Below are 17,607 nucleotides of genomic sequence, written 5' to 3' on the forward strand. Positions count from 1 at the left end.
AGGTGAGAACTTATCTTCACAATGACAGCGATGACAGATGATACAGTTTTGTCAATTATTTGTTATGTTTATGATCCGGCTATATTGAAGCACTGCAGATAAAGAGTCTCAATTAAGACTTAATTTAGTTTTAATAAATGAGTTATTATGTGTTAATAAAAGATCAATTAGTAGTTAAAAACCATTGATTCAGGTATAATAAATATGTCAGAAAGACATCAAGTTGTCATTGAAATAACTGGGTTTGCATAAGCAACACATGAACAATCAGATTCTTCATATATTAAAGTCATAATGAATGCCAATGCATTTAATTGCTGTTTAACAGGGAAGCTTAATGCCAAATGTCTCTTACCTCACATACCTGTCCATATTTCTGTAACACATTAAGTTATTCATTGATTAACACCTACTATGTGTTTAACATCATGACAGGGTCTGTGGAGGATATTCTATTTAGCTCTGCACAGTTCTTTACCCACTATTCCCTTGCCTCTTGTCCTAAAACGTTACTCATTGTCTCTTCTGGAACTTTTGAATTCCACTGGAGAAAACTGTGCTACTCTTTATCAAGGCTGCCATTTTAGGGTGCTTGTTTGTTCTTCATTCTGGAAGAAGAACATGACAACATGGAGGTGAAGCGATGACAATGCGAGTGAATTGGATCTAAATGAAGGAGGGCTGTGCAAAGTCACAGCCTCACTTTCTCCTCCTGAGACGTCTGGGTCCAGTGGTAAGATATAGATCAGGGCGATTGAAGATGACCCTGGAAGCCTCAGACTTAGAAGCTGTATGACTTTGGACAAATTATTTAACCTCTGTATGCCTTAGTTTCCTAAACTGTAAAATGGGGATAATAATAGTACCTACATACTAGGGTTGTTGCAAAGATCAAATAAGATAAGAATGTAAAGCACTTAGCACAGTGTCTGCCACATGGTAAGCGCTATATACATGTTAATAATGATTATTTTTTCATTATATTCTGAATTCCTTGAGGGCAGGCATTGTCTTTTGCCTTCTTTTGTATCTCCAATATTTTACACAGTGCCTGGTGTACAATAAGTGCTTAGTAAATGATTGCTCTCCCTTTTAAACTGTATTTAATCTCTCCTTATGTTGTGTATTTATATGTGGGTTCATTATCTTCTTCACTAGAATATTAGCCTTTGGGAACAGGGATTATTTCATTCATTATGTTTGTTTCTTTTGATCCTAATATAGTGCTTGGTACATAGTAAGTGCTTAATAAATGCTTGTGGGTTGATTGACTGGTAGGATCATAGATCTGGAGCTGGAAGGGACCTTAGAGGTCATGGAATTCAGCTCTCTCATCTTACAGATGTATAAACTGAGACACAGAGCAGGCAGATGAATTGTCCAGGGTCATATAGCGAATAAGAATCTGTGGTAGGACTTGAAACCATGTCTTCTTGACTCGATGTGCAGCACCCTAGCCGCTATATATAATGCTGCTTAGATAGTAATCAGAACCAGGAGGGGAGGTGGGTATAGGGAGATGTTTATGAGTTTGGTTTCTGAAATGTAGAATTTGAAATACTTGAGTGGGAAAATTTAGAAGGCAGTTGGAAGTACAGAAATGGATCTTGGGGAAGAGGTCAGGGATAGAGACATTGCCATTCATATAATGGTCATAGCTGTGAGAATGGATACAATTTCCAAAGTATCCCAGGATCATAGAAGGAATCTTCTCACTGCTGTTCAGTTGTTTCAGTCATGTCTAACTCTTTGTGACCCTGTTTTGGGTTTTCTTGGCAAAGGGACTGGAATGGTTTGCCATTTCCTTCTCCAGCTCATTTTACAGAGGAATTAAGGTAAATAGGGGTTAAGTGACTTGCCCAAGGACACACAACTAATTAAGTCTCTGAGTGATTCCAAGCCTGGTGCTCTAGCCTCTGCACCAACTGGATGCCCTAGAAAGAATCTTAGTGGTCATCAAATCTAATATTTTCATTTTACAGATGAGGAAACTGAAGCAGAGAGGGATTAAATTACTCACCCAGGGTCACACAGCTAGTAGAAATTATAAAAGAGAGAAAAGAAGTGTTATATTTACATAATAGGGGGATTGAACTGGCTTCACAAAATTGCTATCCGACCCTGAATATCAGGAAGAATTTTCCTGGGATGGTTCTCCCTTCTCCCCAACCCCCTCACCAACACACTCCATTCCCTTCTCCATGGATATGGTGGGAAATCAAGAGAAGAAAACCACAGATTTGTCCAGGTATCCTTTGAGAGAACTAGGGGAAAGATTTTAGGACCATAGATTTTGAGCTGGAAGAAACCTTAAAGGTCATCGAGTCTAACATCTTCATTTTACAGATAAGGAAACTAAGGACTAGAGGAAAAGAGGTCCTGAGACCCCAGAGAGGTTCAGGGACATGGCATTCTAAGTACCTGAAGAAACCTTCACACCCAGACCTTCCTAACTCCAAATCCAGCTCCCTAGCCACTATGCCACTAGGCTTCTGATGGCACATTTCTGGGAGGCAAGAGATTGGCAGAACTGTAATAGAAGGACAGAATCTAGAGCAGGGTTCTTTGTTAGGCACAGTGCCAGACCTGAACAGAAAGATTCCCCCAATGAATCTTTGGTCAAGACAAAGGAGAGTATTTGCTGCCTCTCAGGGAAAACTTCGCTCGGGGAGGCATTGGACTAAGCCACTGCTGGATGAAACACTGGGGTCTAAGAGCTATAGAAGAAGGTGATGGGGAAGCCCACATGGACCTTTCTTGGGTCCAATGTGTGAATGCTTATGGCCAAGTGCATTTTATCCAGTTATGTAATGAAATGCAGGAGACATATATGGCAGGTGTTTCACAGAGAATCAGAGTGGTATAGTCCAAGATTTGGAGTCAGGAAAACCTCAGTTCAAATATTGTTTACTAACTGTGTGTCTGCGCGAGGGACTTAACCTCTCAAAGCATCAAGCAACTAACTCTGTTATCTGCTAAATTGTACATGAGCTATGGATGAGGTCTATTTCATAGATAGAAAATTCTTAGAAAGTGAGCCAAAATATGAAGGGGCAAAAAGATTCTCTTGACAGAATTTTCAAGAGTTAGAGGTAGAGTAGCATATGGGGAACCTGTTGTCTCAAGGCCACATATGGAAGTTTGGATTAGGTCAAAGGGCCGCACTTGAGGACCTAGAGGGCCACATGTGGCCTTGTGGCCACAAGTTCCCCATCCCTGGCATAGTGGATGGAATTTTAGAATTGGAACCAAGAAGGCCAGGGTTCCAGGCCTTCAGGGTTCCAGGTTCCAAGGTTCTGCTTTAGACACTAGCTGTGTAGCCCTGGGAAAATCACTTAACTCCTCTCAACCTTCATTTCCTCATTTTAAAAAAGAAGGGGTTGGATTTGATGACCTTTAAAGTCCCTTCTGGCTCTAAATCTATGATCCTATTATACATTGAATCGACTCTCCCATTTCCCAGAAAAGCCCCAAAGTGGAACTTGAATATAAGTGACATCATTGGGTAAAGCAATCCCATCAATAGCTGGCAAGTGGGTTTCATTTGGAGACCTACCACATACCAATGCTGGGTTTAAAAGAAATAAGAAAAGATGATTTGAATAGCAAACACTTAAAAAAATCTCCTTATTCTCTACTCCAGGTTTAATATCTTTCCACAGAGCAAGCACACAGTCTTCTAAGGGAAATGAAAATATTCCTCCTAAACATGCCAGGACATAACAAAAGCAGAGTTAAGAAGGTTAGGAGACTTAGTTGTCTCAGCAACATGTCATCAAGTTGAGATGAGCAGGGAAACACAGATAATGTGAGAAAGAAGGGAAAAAATCATAAGCCCACAAAGGGGGAAAAGCGAAGATACTGAAAGGAAAAAAAGCAAAACCCTTTTTCTTGATGTTTCATTAAGGGGACTTTAACTTTTATAGTCTCCAAAAGAAGCTAAAATATAATCTGCCTTTGTGTAATGTGTGTATTTGGTGTGTGTTAAGAAAATGTGTCATCAGCATTTCCTCTGTGTGGTACAGGATCTAGAAAAATCAGTCAGTGTGTGCCTGTAAATTTATATGAGAACAAGATGCTTCCTCCTCCAATATGATTAGGACTTTATTTTTTTTTAAAATGGAAACATTTTATTAGGAATTTCAGAGGTGGAACATAAATCCCACAAAATGACTAAATGTGCACAGAACTGCATTGTTTGCCTAAGTTGAAATGCTCAAAACATTAAGTTTCAAAGGTGAAACTTCACTGTCTCTCATAAACATCCCTTTTTTTTTCATTAACCAGAAATGACCCTAATACCACCCTCATGATCTCTTACCTGGGCTTGGTCTCCTTGCTCTGAATTTCTCTCCTCTCTAATTCATCCTCAACTCAGCTGTCAAAGGGATTTTCCTCATCGTGTCACCTTCTCCCCCCTGCTCCAATAAACTTTCATGGCTCCTATCATTGTTGTTGAGTTGTTTCAGTTGTGTCCAACTCTGTGACCCAGTTTGGGATTTTCTTGGCACAGAGACTGGAGTGGTTTGCCATTTCCTTCTCCAGCTCATTTTACAGATAAGGAAACTGAGGAAAAGAGGGTTAGGTGACTTTCCCAGGGTCACACAGCTGGTATCTGAAGCTGGATTTGAACTCGTGAAGATGAGTCTTCTTGATTCCAAGCCCAGTGTTCCACTGTGCCACCTTGCTGCCTCAGGGTCCCTCTAATCTTCAGGACTGACTAATCCTCTGTTTAGCTTTTAAAGGCCTCATAACCTTGTCTCTCCTACCTTCCAGGCCTTTCCTTCCTCATCTCCATCTCCTAAGTTTTCTACTTCCCTCAGGTTTCAGCTAAAATCTAATTTATTAAAAGAAGCTTTCCTGAGCCTCCTTAATGCTAATATTTTCTTTCCAAGATGATCTCCAACTTATCCTGCCTACATCTTGTTTTGTCATGGTTGTTCTCATGTTGTCTACCCCATTACACTGTGAGTTCCTTGATTGCAAGAGAATTTTTTTTTTTTTGCCTTTCTTTTTATCCCTAGAACTTACCACAATGTCTGGTACATTGTGTCCCTTGATATTCTTGACCTTGATCTTTTATTCCTGTGAATTTCCCCCCCCCCCCCTCAAATATCACTTTGGTAATTTTTACTAGCATAGCAATAGAGTAATTGGGATAGTATTGTCATTTTTGCTGTGTTGGCATGTAGTAGGACCAGTGCCTACCAGAGTTCCTCTTTCGCCCCAAGACATGGATTAGCAAAGATTTTTACTAAAAGGCAACTGATCAAGGACTTGATTTGCTGGGGCTGGGGCAAGGCTCAATTTGCACCTCCTTTGATACAGCTTCCTGATTCCTAAGTTTTGTGGATGTGGTTTCCTGGTCACTCTGAAGCTTAAAAAGTCTCACTCACATCAGATCTTTGCCCTTCAGACTTGGATCTGAAAGACTACATGTGTCACCACATCCTGCTGTAATGAGCAGAGTTCCATATGGAAATGAAGGGGGTTCTTTTATATAAGTTACGTACTATCATATCTTTGTTTCACATCTTTGCTGTAAACCTCTTTTCTTTATTTATTTTATGACCTATGAGTAATCATTTAGTCTCCAAAATGAGCCTCAACTAACAGGATATCAGTGCCAGGCCAACTCCTAACAGCATGGCTCAGTCTTGTACACTGAATATCTTTAAAATTATTAGTTATTTTGTTTCTGCAAAAAAAGTTTTGGTAGTTATTTTTATATAAATCCTATGTATGTATTTGCAAGTCAAGTACCAGATGTTTCATACATTTTTGTTAGTATCTTAAACTATCTTAAGTCTTGGTATTAAATATTAGATTGTTTGTTTTACTTTTCGTAATTCTCTCCTTACCCACATCCCACTTTCACAGATCCCTCTTCCTCTTTCCTACTTTAGCCAAATCTCTACCTATTCTCTCTAATTTGTTTTACTTATATTAGCATGATATTTATGTGTTATCTTTAATTTTTTCTGGGAGAAAGAGAAGGGTTTTTTATGAGATTTCCTTCTTCATTCCACCTTGGTTTTAATGACTTCCAAATCTGGTTCCTTGATTATAAAAATACTAAGTTCCTCTTCTCTAGTGCCTTTTTTGTGTGTGTGTGTGTGAGGCAATTGGGGTTAAATGACTTGCCCAGAGTCACACAACTAGTGAACATTGTGTTTGAGGCTGAATTTGAACTCAGGTCCTCCTGACTCCAGGGCTGGTGCTCTATCCACTGCACCACCTAACTGCCCCACTAGTACTTTCTTTTATTTTCCTGTATGAAACTTAAGATGAGGAACCAAAGTATTTTCTTCCTTTTTTGGAATGTAAGCACTGGATTATCATCTAGCCCTTTCTATATATTCAAACTTGTTTGTTTTTCTTAAGTTTTTCTCTGCTTTGTTAGTATTCCAAATGCTTTGTCCATTACTGATATTCTCAAAAAGAATGTTTGAAAGTAGCTTCATTTTTCCTTGTAGGGTTATGATCAACTTTGCAAAGTGTTATTTTTTACTGGAAGCTATTTCCATTACTTTTTTTGTATCTCATATTTCAATCATTCCTCAATTTTGTCATTGCTGATGTATAGTCCTTTGCACTTCTGCCTGAAATTTCTCTGTAGGTAATCTGCCTTCTTCAATATTCGATAGCTTTCAATATTGTTGGTTTTATTTGGGAGTTTTAGAGTTTGGCAATCACATTTTTGGATGACTTAAACCTGAGATTCTTCTCTGGTGGTGATCTAAAGATTGTATTGTCCTGTCCTTTGCATTCTGATTACAAACTTTCAGATAATTTTCATTTAAGATTTCCTGAAAAAAATGATCACTTTGATTTTTTTTGTTCCATCTTATTATTTTATGAGGCTGACTACTTTTGAGAATATCTCTCTGAGCCTTGTTTTCTAGGTTACTTGTTTTCTTTAGTAGAGATCTCATATGGTCTTGGACTTTTTCTATATTTTGAGTTTGCTCTAATTTGTCCTGTTGTATCACTGAATTTTTACTTATTGCTTCCATTCTGTGGAAGCCATTATTGTTCTGCTAGACACTTTGCTTTACCTCAAATTGAGGACATACTCTATTTGATACCCTTCCTCCCTCACTTCCCCTGTATCAAATCATTTGCCCAATCTAAAAAGTTTTACTTCCACAGAAATTTCACATATATCCCATTCCTTCCACTCATTGTACCATTGTACCGTTACTCTAACTTAGACTCTCATCACCTCTCACCTCTCAACTCTTTCTCATAATTTATCCTCCACATAGCTAGTGAGGTGATAGTCCTAAAACATAGACCTGACCAGGTCACTCCCCTGCCAAAAAGTTTCATTGTTTTCCTATTACTTCTAGGATCAAATGAAAACTCTTTTATTTGTCATTTAAACTCATTACGATCTAGTTCCAAACTATCTTTCTAGGCTTATTACAAATTACTCACCACCATACACTCTAGAGTCTAGTTGAAATGACCTACTCGGTTTTCCTCAGAAAAATATTCTATTTCTTATCTTGATGTCTTTTTACTCAAGGACTTACATTAATTTCCTTCTCATTAACATCTATACAATTCCTAGTTTCCTTCAAAGTTCAGCTCAAATCCCACCCTCTACGTGTTGTCTTTCCTGACTTTTAATTACTCTGCAGATACTGCTCTCTCTCTTATATTCTCTCTCATTCTCTCTCTCTCATACACACACACACACACACACACACACACACACACTCACACACACACTCTTAATATAATATAAGCTCCTTGAGGACAACAGGGATTTTTTTGTTCTTGTCTTTATATAGGGAATGTTTGGCAAATAGCAGGCGTTTAATAAATGCTTATTAATTGATATATTGATTGAATTTGAGGTGTCTACATCACTACTAAAGCTTTCTATTTCAGGCATTCCTTTTGCATTTGTTATTAAGAGTTTTAATTTCCTCTCCTTATATTTTTTCCTGTTCTTTTATTAAGCCTTCCTAGCAAGTGTTCTTATGAACATTTCTTTCTTGTTTAAGAGATTCTAATTATATTTATTACAGAATCATTGTCTTGACATCTGACCATGGAGTTCTCTTTGCTTACTCAATTTATTCATTGTATTTGGACACTTCCTGTGAACACTTCCTTGTGGGAATTTCTTATTTCCTCCCTCTTTGATTTGCTGGGTTTTGTTTATTTGGTATCTTTCTAGCTATCTCTGTCTCTCTTACCTAAGAATCCTCCAAGCCACCATGGCATCCCCTTGGATATCCTCCTAACCACCCTTGCCTGAGCTTCATCTATGCAGCAAACTCTATGGGGTCCCAGAGAGTAGCACTCATCAGAACCAATGTAGAAACTCCTTGAAATACTCTCAACTACTTCAGACCTAGCCTACTTAGGTCTCACTAGGAACTCTCTTTACCAATAATGCACCCTAAAGGGTCATGCTATCACTCCTGCTGCTGAACCCTAATCATGACCAGGTTTTCCATCCATCATGCAGCTAAACTGCTAAATTGTTTCTTATTAAAATATGAACTCTTTGAGATTGGGGACTGTCTCACCTACTTGTATTCCCAGCACTTAACACAGTATTTGGCACATGGTAAGCACTTAATAAATGTTTTTTTGCAATCCAGTTCGAATCATTAAAAGGAAGCTAGACTTATACACAAATCCCTAATATCATGCTGGAACACTTTTCCCATTGGTCTCATCTTACAGAGAAGGAAACTGAAGTATAGAAAGGTTATATGATTTATGGATGTTATTACAACTAGTAAATGGCAGACTCAGCATTCAAGCCCAGATAATCTGTCTCAAATCCAGTTAACGTTTAGCCCCAATATACCATAATATATATAAGGAACTTCTTTTGGAGGATGGTCTAATAAAAGAGAGGCTCATTAACATTGATTCCAGTTACAGGGAACATTGAAAATGAGAAGACAGCTTTTGCTTGCAAAACCATATCCTTGGGAGCAAGATGACATGAATAAGGGTAGTTTTTGTTTTGCTCAATTGTGATATTCCTGGGAACAAAATGTAGTTTCATTTGGTAAAGGGGAAACAAGTTAAACTTCTGTGGCTAGATTTAAAATTGAGTGACAGGAACAAAAGAAATAGTGTGCTGTTATTGGGAACAAGACTCAGAAATTAGCTGTAATCTTGCTGACATGCCATCTACTTTTTAACCTTATTTTCAGGTGTTGAAGAAGCCACCATAGAGGACAAGTCTGGATGAAGCTATCCTCTATTTCTCAAAGTAAAAAATAAAATAAATTTTATCTCTCTATGCTTTAGATTCCTCATCTGTAAAAGTGAGAGACTTGTATTAGGTTGTCTCTAAGGTCTTCTCTCTGTCTGTTACTATGATTCTAAGAGTTGCAGAAGTTTCAGACTGATCCAGAATAACAATTTTAAAGCATCAGTTCTATCAGGAATCTGATGGCCTTCTGGGTTAATTCATTCTTTCCCATTAAGTAAAATGCTTGTGGGAGTGGAGGTTTCAAATATAGCCAAAGAATAGTGCAAAAAAAAAAGATGCTAAGTGGCAAAAAGGATGGACCTGGTTTGACTGGAACACTAAATGCTTTGCCAAATTGATACAGAAATTTGAAATGCTTGAAGCCAAATAGGCACACCTTAATGCAAGTCCACAGGAAGCCCAGATCCTCTGACTTGTAATTACCTGCCGAATGAGACTGTCTGTGATTACGTACCTGGAAGAACTGAGTACTGTTAATTTTTTTTCCTGTTAATTCTAAAATGGCTCATATCATATCAACTTATGGATATCAGGGAATAAAGCCCGTGAAATGCACATTAGGGAACTTTGTGTATTCTTGGGTAGAGTAAGAAAAAACTTTATATATATATATATATATATATACTTATATATTTTTTTCTTTTTCTTCCTATCAAGAACTCTTTAATTGAACAAAGGTCAACTTGAAAGACTTGGTAATCAAAAGACTTAGTGGTAAGGATGTAAGGAACCAAAGGGAAGCATTCTTTAGAAAATAGCTGCATGGACACTGAAGTTCAAAGTAAGATATCTACACCCAGGAATAGTAGTGGGAGATTGCCCAGTAGATACACTAGGCATGTTCTTAGGGACTCTCAACCTGAGTGGAAGTGCAATGGTTAACAAACAGAAATCAAATTATCTTCCTGCATAGTAATGTTTTAAACTTTTTTTTATTCTCATTATTACTTTGCTTTCCCTACTCATTATTGTTCCTATCCTGTAGTGAAGAATTATCTCTAAGGTCTCATTCAACTCTAAACCCTATGAATGCTCCAGGGAGAATGTTTCCCCAGAAGGTACGGCCTCAAATGGTCTCTATAGCCACCCTAAATAAACCCTAAAGAGAATGCCACTTCCATGGTCCCCAGCCTGGGGTTTAATGATATTTTTGTACCATTATTATATTATATTTATTATATTATATTATATTAATTATATTATATAGTGTTGTGTTGTGTTGCGTTGCATTGCATCGCATTGCATTGTATTGTATCATTTTATACTTTTCTTATTCTACTGTTCCTATTTCTACAAATCATATTCTCCAGTGAGGCAACTGATATCATAGTTTATATGTATAACTATATTTTTCTTATAATTTTCAGAAAAATATAATTTTTTCAAAACTTTAAAATTTCATCTGGAGACAGGCTACTTTTCTCATACCACTATCTTTGATTTATACACACACACACACACACACACATATACATATATATATATATATATATATATATATATATATATATATATATATATACCTGTATAAAAATTATGGCTTAGGGACAGTTAGGTGATGCAATGGATAGAGCACTGGCCTTGGACTCAGGAGGACCCAAGTTCAAATCTGACCTCAGACACAAAACACTCATTAGCTGTGTGACCCTGGGCAAGTCACTTAACCCCATTGCCTAGTCCCCCCCCACAAAAAAAATTATGGCTTAATTCAATTTGTAATCAATATATTTCTGAATTTAGTTGAGCAAGTTTACAGGTCCCTCTTATATTCTAAAAATAAAGACAGAAAAGTATTACTGACATTTTAATATTTTTAAATGTAGGTGGTAAGGATAGAAGGATGACAGAGCCAGGAAGACCTAGATTTAACTCCTGCTTCTGGCACATGGTACAGTAGAATGTGTTTCATTGTACAATAACCTGTGTTCAAATTCCAGCTCTGCCACTTTACTAGCTATGTGACCTTGGGCAAGTCAGCAGTTAGTCAATAAGTATTTATTAAGTTCTTACTTTGTGCTGAGCACTAATGTTGGGAATACAAATTCAAGTAGTAAGTTCTTACCCTTAAGAAGCTTATATTCTGATGGAGGAAGATACAAAGGAAATGGAAAATGGAGGTGAGGAGAACAGTGACAAAGGTACCCCATACAGAGGCATCCTCTTTAGCTTCAGTTTCCTCTCTAAGTCCCAGCTTCAGTAACCTTTCCCACAAAGACAATACATGATATTACTGTATCTTTAAGAGAGAATGGAATCTTGAGAGAGTGGCAGTTTAATTGTCATTTGCAGACTGTTTACTCTAATAACTGGAGAAAGACTATTTGAGAACAGAAAGGACTAACAGAACTTCTTTCCTGAGAAACTGAGGGGGTTAACTGTCATCCCAGATAGAACCTTAAGAGACATTTCCTAAGAGAACTGAGTTTAAGTCATGCTAAGGAGAAGGAATCCTACAGAGAATTCAGCAGAAAGCAGGAGTTGCAATTCATGGTTAGAAATTATTTTGACCATGAACTTTTTTTTTTTACTGCTAAAATTGTTGAAATATTTAAATATATTTACACTGTTAATAAACTATATACGTTATATAGACAGCAATGTTGATATTTTCCAAGGCAAACCCTTCTACATGCACAAATGACCCTTTTCCATTCTATTTTCTCCACTCTTTATCATCCCCACTTTCTCTTATCTTCATTTTTTTCCCTTGAATACTGGCTGCTTCCCTACTACCTATAAACATGCCCATTTCTCCTCCATCTTCAAAATTGATTTACACACCCTTGCTTTCCATCATCCTATATCTTTTCTCCCCTTTGTGGCTAAATTCATTGATAAAGCTGGCTACAGTCAATGCCTCTACTTCCTTTCTTCCCACTCTTTTCTTGACTCGGCAAAGTCTGAGGCTTCTGGTCTCATCATTCAACTGAAACTACCCTCTCCAAAGTTGCTAATGATTTCTTAATTGCCAAGTTTAATACTATTTGATATTTTTGCAGCCTTTTAGCACTGTCAATCAACTTTTTCTCCTTGATTCTTTCTTTTTGCTAGGCTTTCATGACAGTGTTCTCTTCTGGTTCTCCTCCTACCTCTCTGGCCACTCTTCTGTTTTCTTTGCTGTGTCTTCATTAAGGTTATATGGTAAATTAACCACCAATATCCCCCAGACCCCTATGCTGGGATCTCCTCTCTCCTTTCTCTGTACTTTTTCATTTGGTGATTTCATCAGCTCCAATGGATTCAACGATCATTTCTATGCAGATGATGCTTAGATGCTCCTAAACTCTCTGCTCAATCTCCCTTCTCCAACTGCCCGCTGGACATCTAGAACTGGATGTATTATAGCTATCTTAAACTTAACATGTCTACAATTGAACTCTTTTATCTTCCAAACATTCTCCTCTTCTTAATTTCTCTGTTACTGTAGAAGGTACCACCATCCTCTGCCACCCAGGCTCAAAACTTTGGTTCTTCCCTGATTTCTTATTCTCACCTCCCACAGCCAATCTATTTTCAAATTCTCTTGTTTGTACTTTCACAACATCTTTTATATATGCCCCTTCCATTCCTCTGATACTGCTACCACCCTGTCTCAGGCTGTCATCATCTCACACTTGGACAGGAGTCCTCTACTCTAATCCATCCTCCACTGAACTGTCAAATTGGTCTTACTAAAGCATGAGTCTGACTATGTCACTCCATTATTCAATAAACTCATGGAGCTCCTTAATACCTCCAGGATCAAATGTAAAATCCTCTGTTTTGCTTTTAAAGCTCTCCATAACATGGAGTTGTGAGTCATACAGAACAAGTGGTGAGAATAGCTCATGGAGCCCTTTTTCCAGGCTCCCCTGAAGTTGTATTGTTTTCTTCCATCATAATATGTTAGAACAAAAGGGAATTAAAATTTGAGGAGGAAAAAAATAGAACTGAAAAGCATACCTCCAACTCATTTGTATGATCCTTTGGGTTTGCTTTTGAATTTTTTACAATCCCTTCCTTTTCTCCTTGAAACCCACATTTCCTGCTGAGATGACTCCCTATATCCTCCTCAGTACTGGAGTCTATTGGTAACACTGATGCTTGTCAAGGACACCTGCTGCTTACCTAAATGTGTGATGGTTTAATCCTCTAATTACAATATACTTCAGAAGCAATGAGATCACCAAACCACCAGCCAGGATCACAAGAGATACAATTCAAATTCCTACAGGTAAATCCTATTATAACCCAGTGTGAAAAATACAATAGATATAAGAAGTTCTTTTCTGGAACTATACACATGCCCTTAGTTTCAGAAGATGAGCCCTTCACAATTTGGATGGGGCATAAATTTGATTCAGCCTGCTTCTCTCAACACTGCAGAACCAAGATCACAGAGTCACAGAATGAGAATGGACCTCAGAAAACATCTAGTCTAATTCATACCTGAAAAAGAATCCTCTTTTATAAACATCCCCAGACATTTGGTCCTCTATTCTCTATTGACAACTCTGTAGAAAAGGAACCAGCTCCATAGTCAGGTAGAGCATTCCACATTTGAGTAACTGACTCTTGGGATATTCCCCTTCCGTTGAGCATAATCTTTTCAACTTCTACCAATTACTCCTAGTTATGTCCTCAGTGGCCAAGAAGAATAAGTCTAAGCCATTTTTCAAATGCAAACCTTTCAAATATTTTAAAACAGCTATCATAATTCCCACAGACCTTTTCTTCTCTTGAGTAGACATCACTGGTTCATTCAACACATCATCTGATGGTACAACGTCCAGTTATCTCACCATCTTCATTGCCTTCTAGATGCACTCCAAAATGCCACTTGTCTGCTTAATATGTGAACTGAAATGAACAAAATATTCTAGATATAGTCAGATCAGGGCAGAGTACTGTGGAATGATTGCCTCTCTCCTGAAAACTATGCCTCTAATTGCAGCTTATGATAGCTTTAGCTTTTTACACTGCTATATAACACTGTTAACTCAAATTTGGCTTATAGACAACTAAAATCCCTAGATGTTTTTCATATAAATTGTTATTCAAACTTCTCCTATATATTCACTTTTTGAATCCCTAGTATTGAACTTATGTAACCTAGAATCCTTTCAACATGGTGTCCTTGTACATTTATGCACAAGGCATTCTTTGGGTTAACATCTATTTTAAAAAGCACAACTCATGAGTCTTTACTCACCATTTTCCTTTTACCCAAACAATGACTGGATGTATTAATTCGAAGTAGAAACATTTGGTTAAATACCATAGCAAAGTAAGTAATAAGGAAGATTCTCTTGTACACGTGGGAGCAAAGTTATCCCAGATATTCTCATGCTAACAGCAGGAAAAGTAACACATGCATAGCTTATGCAACGTAGCCTTTTTGGGTTGTGTCCCATTTGGAAAACTGCTCTGCTTCTGAAGCTGCCGTATGCTAATTCCCTTCAAAGATGCTAATTTCAACTGTTGAACTGTTGATGCAACAACAATGTCTCCTGATTTAACAACAATTTCCCTCAAAGTCCAACCAGTTATTCATGTTCTGTGAGTAGAGGTCATGGAAAGCAGGAGTTTGCCATCCAATGTGATATATAGTAGGAACTCTGAGTGCACTAAGACCACTACAATAACTATGAAGTCCTGGCCTATAGAGCACTGATGATACCACTAACTGAGTTAGCATCTCAGACACTATGATGTAACAGCCCCTATGAATGTAATGAATAGATAAGTTAGAATACTTGAAACTATTGTGATGAACAGCTTGACCCAGAGGACAGTGGAGCAGGCAGCCCTTTTTTGTATTCTGGTAGCACAATAAGGAAGATACATCAGAACAAATTCTGTTCTTGTTCTTGTTCAGTTGTGTCTGACTCTTCCTAACTCCATTTGGGGTTTTCTTGGCAGAGATGCTGGCGTGGTTTGCCATTTCCTTCTCGATCTCATTTTACAGATGAGGAAATTGAGACAAACAAGGTTAAGTGACTTGCCTAGGATCACACAGCTAGCAAGTGTCTGAGACAGGATTTGAACTCATCTTCCTGACTCTAGGCCTGGCGCTCTATCTGCTGTACCACCTAGCTGTCCCTATCAGAACAAATAAGAAATACAAATATTTTACATATTATAAATGCTACACTGCAGATGGCATGAGTGTACATGAAATGCACTGAAGATATGAATAAAATTTCATAATTTTTCATATTTCATCATAACACAAATGGAAATGGATCTTACCAGTTATAGACAAGGATTTTGTACTATTTTCTATCAATGATTCCCCGCATTCCATGTTATATAATAATGTATTGCTGGCTAGTTCAGGGCAAGTATAGACAATAACTTCATTCTTGGAACAGATGAAGTAAAAGAAGGGAAACTGAGATGTCACTAAAATCTAACAAGGGAAAATTTGAAGACTATGAGGTCATTGAAAAATCTTCATTTAAGGCACAGCCCTGAAATTTTACTTGTTAAAATGAATGATTGGAACAGTACCAAAATCTCAAATTATTTTGAAAAGGAAATGGATGTATTTAAACTGGAATTCCAATAAGGCCCTTTGAATTTTACAGCATGAATCCAACTAGCAGACCAATGATACCAATATAGAGTGATTTATAAAAGCTGTTATCTGCGATACCTATCATGAATGAATGCATTCTCCCATAGTATTTGGCAAAAAGTGTAAAAACATTTCAGGCTCTGCACTCAGCATTATTTGTGGCAGTGGTGGCCATGGAGAACCATAGGAGGAAAGTGAAGCCATGAAGGAATACCACCATGTTACCACCATAGTAACTCACAGGTTGTTACCACCAAAAATTACAGACAGGTTAGTCTCAAGGAGTCAAGTTAGTGACCAACATAGATTATGAAAAGAAATGATAGAAATGGCAACACATCATTGAAGACTTTAAGAAAAAAAAATTAGTACCTACTAAATACCTAGCAGGACACATCCTCTGTATAATTCCTAGAATTACGCATCAGAGACTCATTAATTTTTATAAACATCAACACATCTCTATAGTATGAATATAAACCACAAAATATTCCAGAGAATTCAGCCAATAATTTATATTTGAACCAGAGATTTATATCACAGACCGAACTGTTGCCCACAACTGCCTGGATATGACAAAGAACCACGCTTTTTTTATTAGATGTCATCATGCTGAATTCTCACAATCTCCAAACTACATAATATCTCTTCATTTTGCAGATGATGAAATTGAGACCCATGGCTATTAAGTAACCTGGCTAAGGCCTCACAGAAAATCAACATCAGAGATGAGATCCATCACAAAATCAAAGTGTGAAGGCATAGATGACATGTTTAACAAATGCAAAGCTGACACGAATCTAGGAAGAATAAATAATAGTGTGGAGGAAAAGTCAGGAACCAAAAGTATCTTAAGCTACAACAATGCACCAAATCCAAAAAATATGAAATTTAGTAGATTTGTTAAATTGGCTGGAGCTTGCAAGCATGCAAGACAAACTTGTTCCATCTCATTTCTCCAGTGTTGCTAAGTGAAGATCCCAGGGAATTTTCATTGCCCTGGTACAAATGAGATAGTGTAGGTAAAGTACCTAAAAAATCTTAAAGGTGTTACTATTATCGTTATTGTTACTATTATTATTTTTCACAATAATAATATTGTTCTCACTTTTTTCAATGGACTTTTCTGTGAGGTCTTGGCCAGGTTACTTAATAGCCATGGGTCTCAGTTGCATCATCTTCAAAATGAAGAGATTGTACTAGAAGGCCTTTGAGGTCCCTTCCAGGTTAAAATTGATGATCCTATGTGATTTAACTGGTAAGGGAACTCCCTCCAATGGAGCAGATTGCAAGTCAGCCATTCTTGTCATTTTGTTCAGCTATTGTCCATGTTCTCTCACAAATATTCCATAGGGGATCTGCCCAATGTACTATAAACCTCTCTTTAGAGTGTTTGGCATTTCCTGGATACTACCAGAGCATGCAGGCTACCCATCCAAGTCATTCATATAAATATTAAACAGAATAGGGTCAAAGGGAGGTTCCTGGGTCACACTACAATAGTGATGTCCTTCCAAATGTAATAATGATGCCCAACTCAAATGGTTCTAATCCACCTAAATATATTATTTTCTAGCTTCGTGTCTCCACCTTGTCCACAAAGACAGCAAGAAAGATATTGTCAAATGCTTTGATGACAGAAATCTAGCTATGCTATGCATAAACCTTGGTTTCAGATAGTTTGATAACCTTGTCAAAAAGGGAAATGAGGCTAATTTTCCATGATCTATTCTCAAAGTCACTGACTTTTAATGATCTTTTTCTTTTTTTTCTTTTTTAAATTTGAAAGGTAGTTGTA

The 17,607-nt window shown here is 37.4% G+C and overlaps 1 long non-coding RNA gene across 2 annotated transcripts in view; it reads right to left on the reverse strand.

The window, feature by feature from the left end:
• LOC110208254 (uncharacterized) overlaps positions 1-11,477 on the reverse strand; it is a 60,404-nt gene extending 48,927 nt beyond the window's left edge. For both annotated transcript variants that reach the window (XR_013482705.1, XR_013482706.1), the window contains exon 1: positions 11,313-11,477. This is a non-coding gene — a long non-coding RNA (uncharacterized LOC110208254). The remainder of the gene's footprint in view (positions 1-11,312) is intronic.
• Between the last annotated feature and the right edge of the window lie 6,130 nt (positions 11,478-17,607).

The sequence above is a fragment of the Phascolarctos cinereus genome, unplaced genomic scaffold (genome assembly GCF_003287225.1).
Source record: "Phascolarctos cinereus isolate Bilbo 61053 unplaced genomic scaffold, phaCin_HiC Scaffold_726;HRSCAF=1367, whole genome shotgun sequence".
In the NCBI taxonomy this organism is placed as follows: Eukaryota; Metazoa; Chordata; class Mammalia; order Diprotodontia; family Phascolarctidae; genus Phascolarctos; species Phascolarctos cinereus.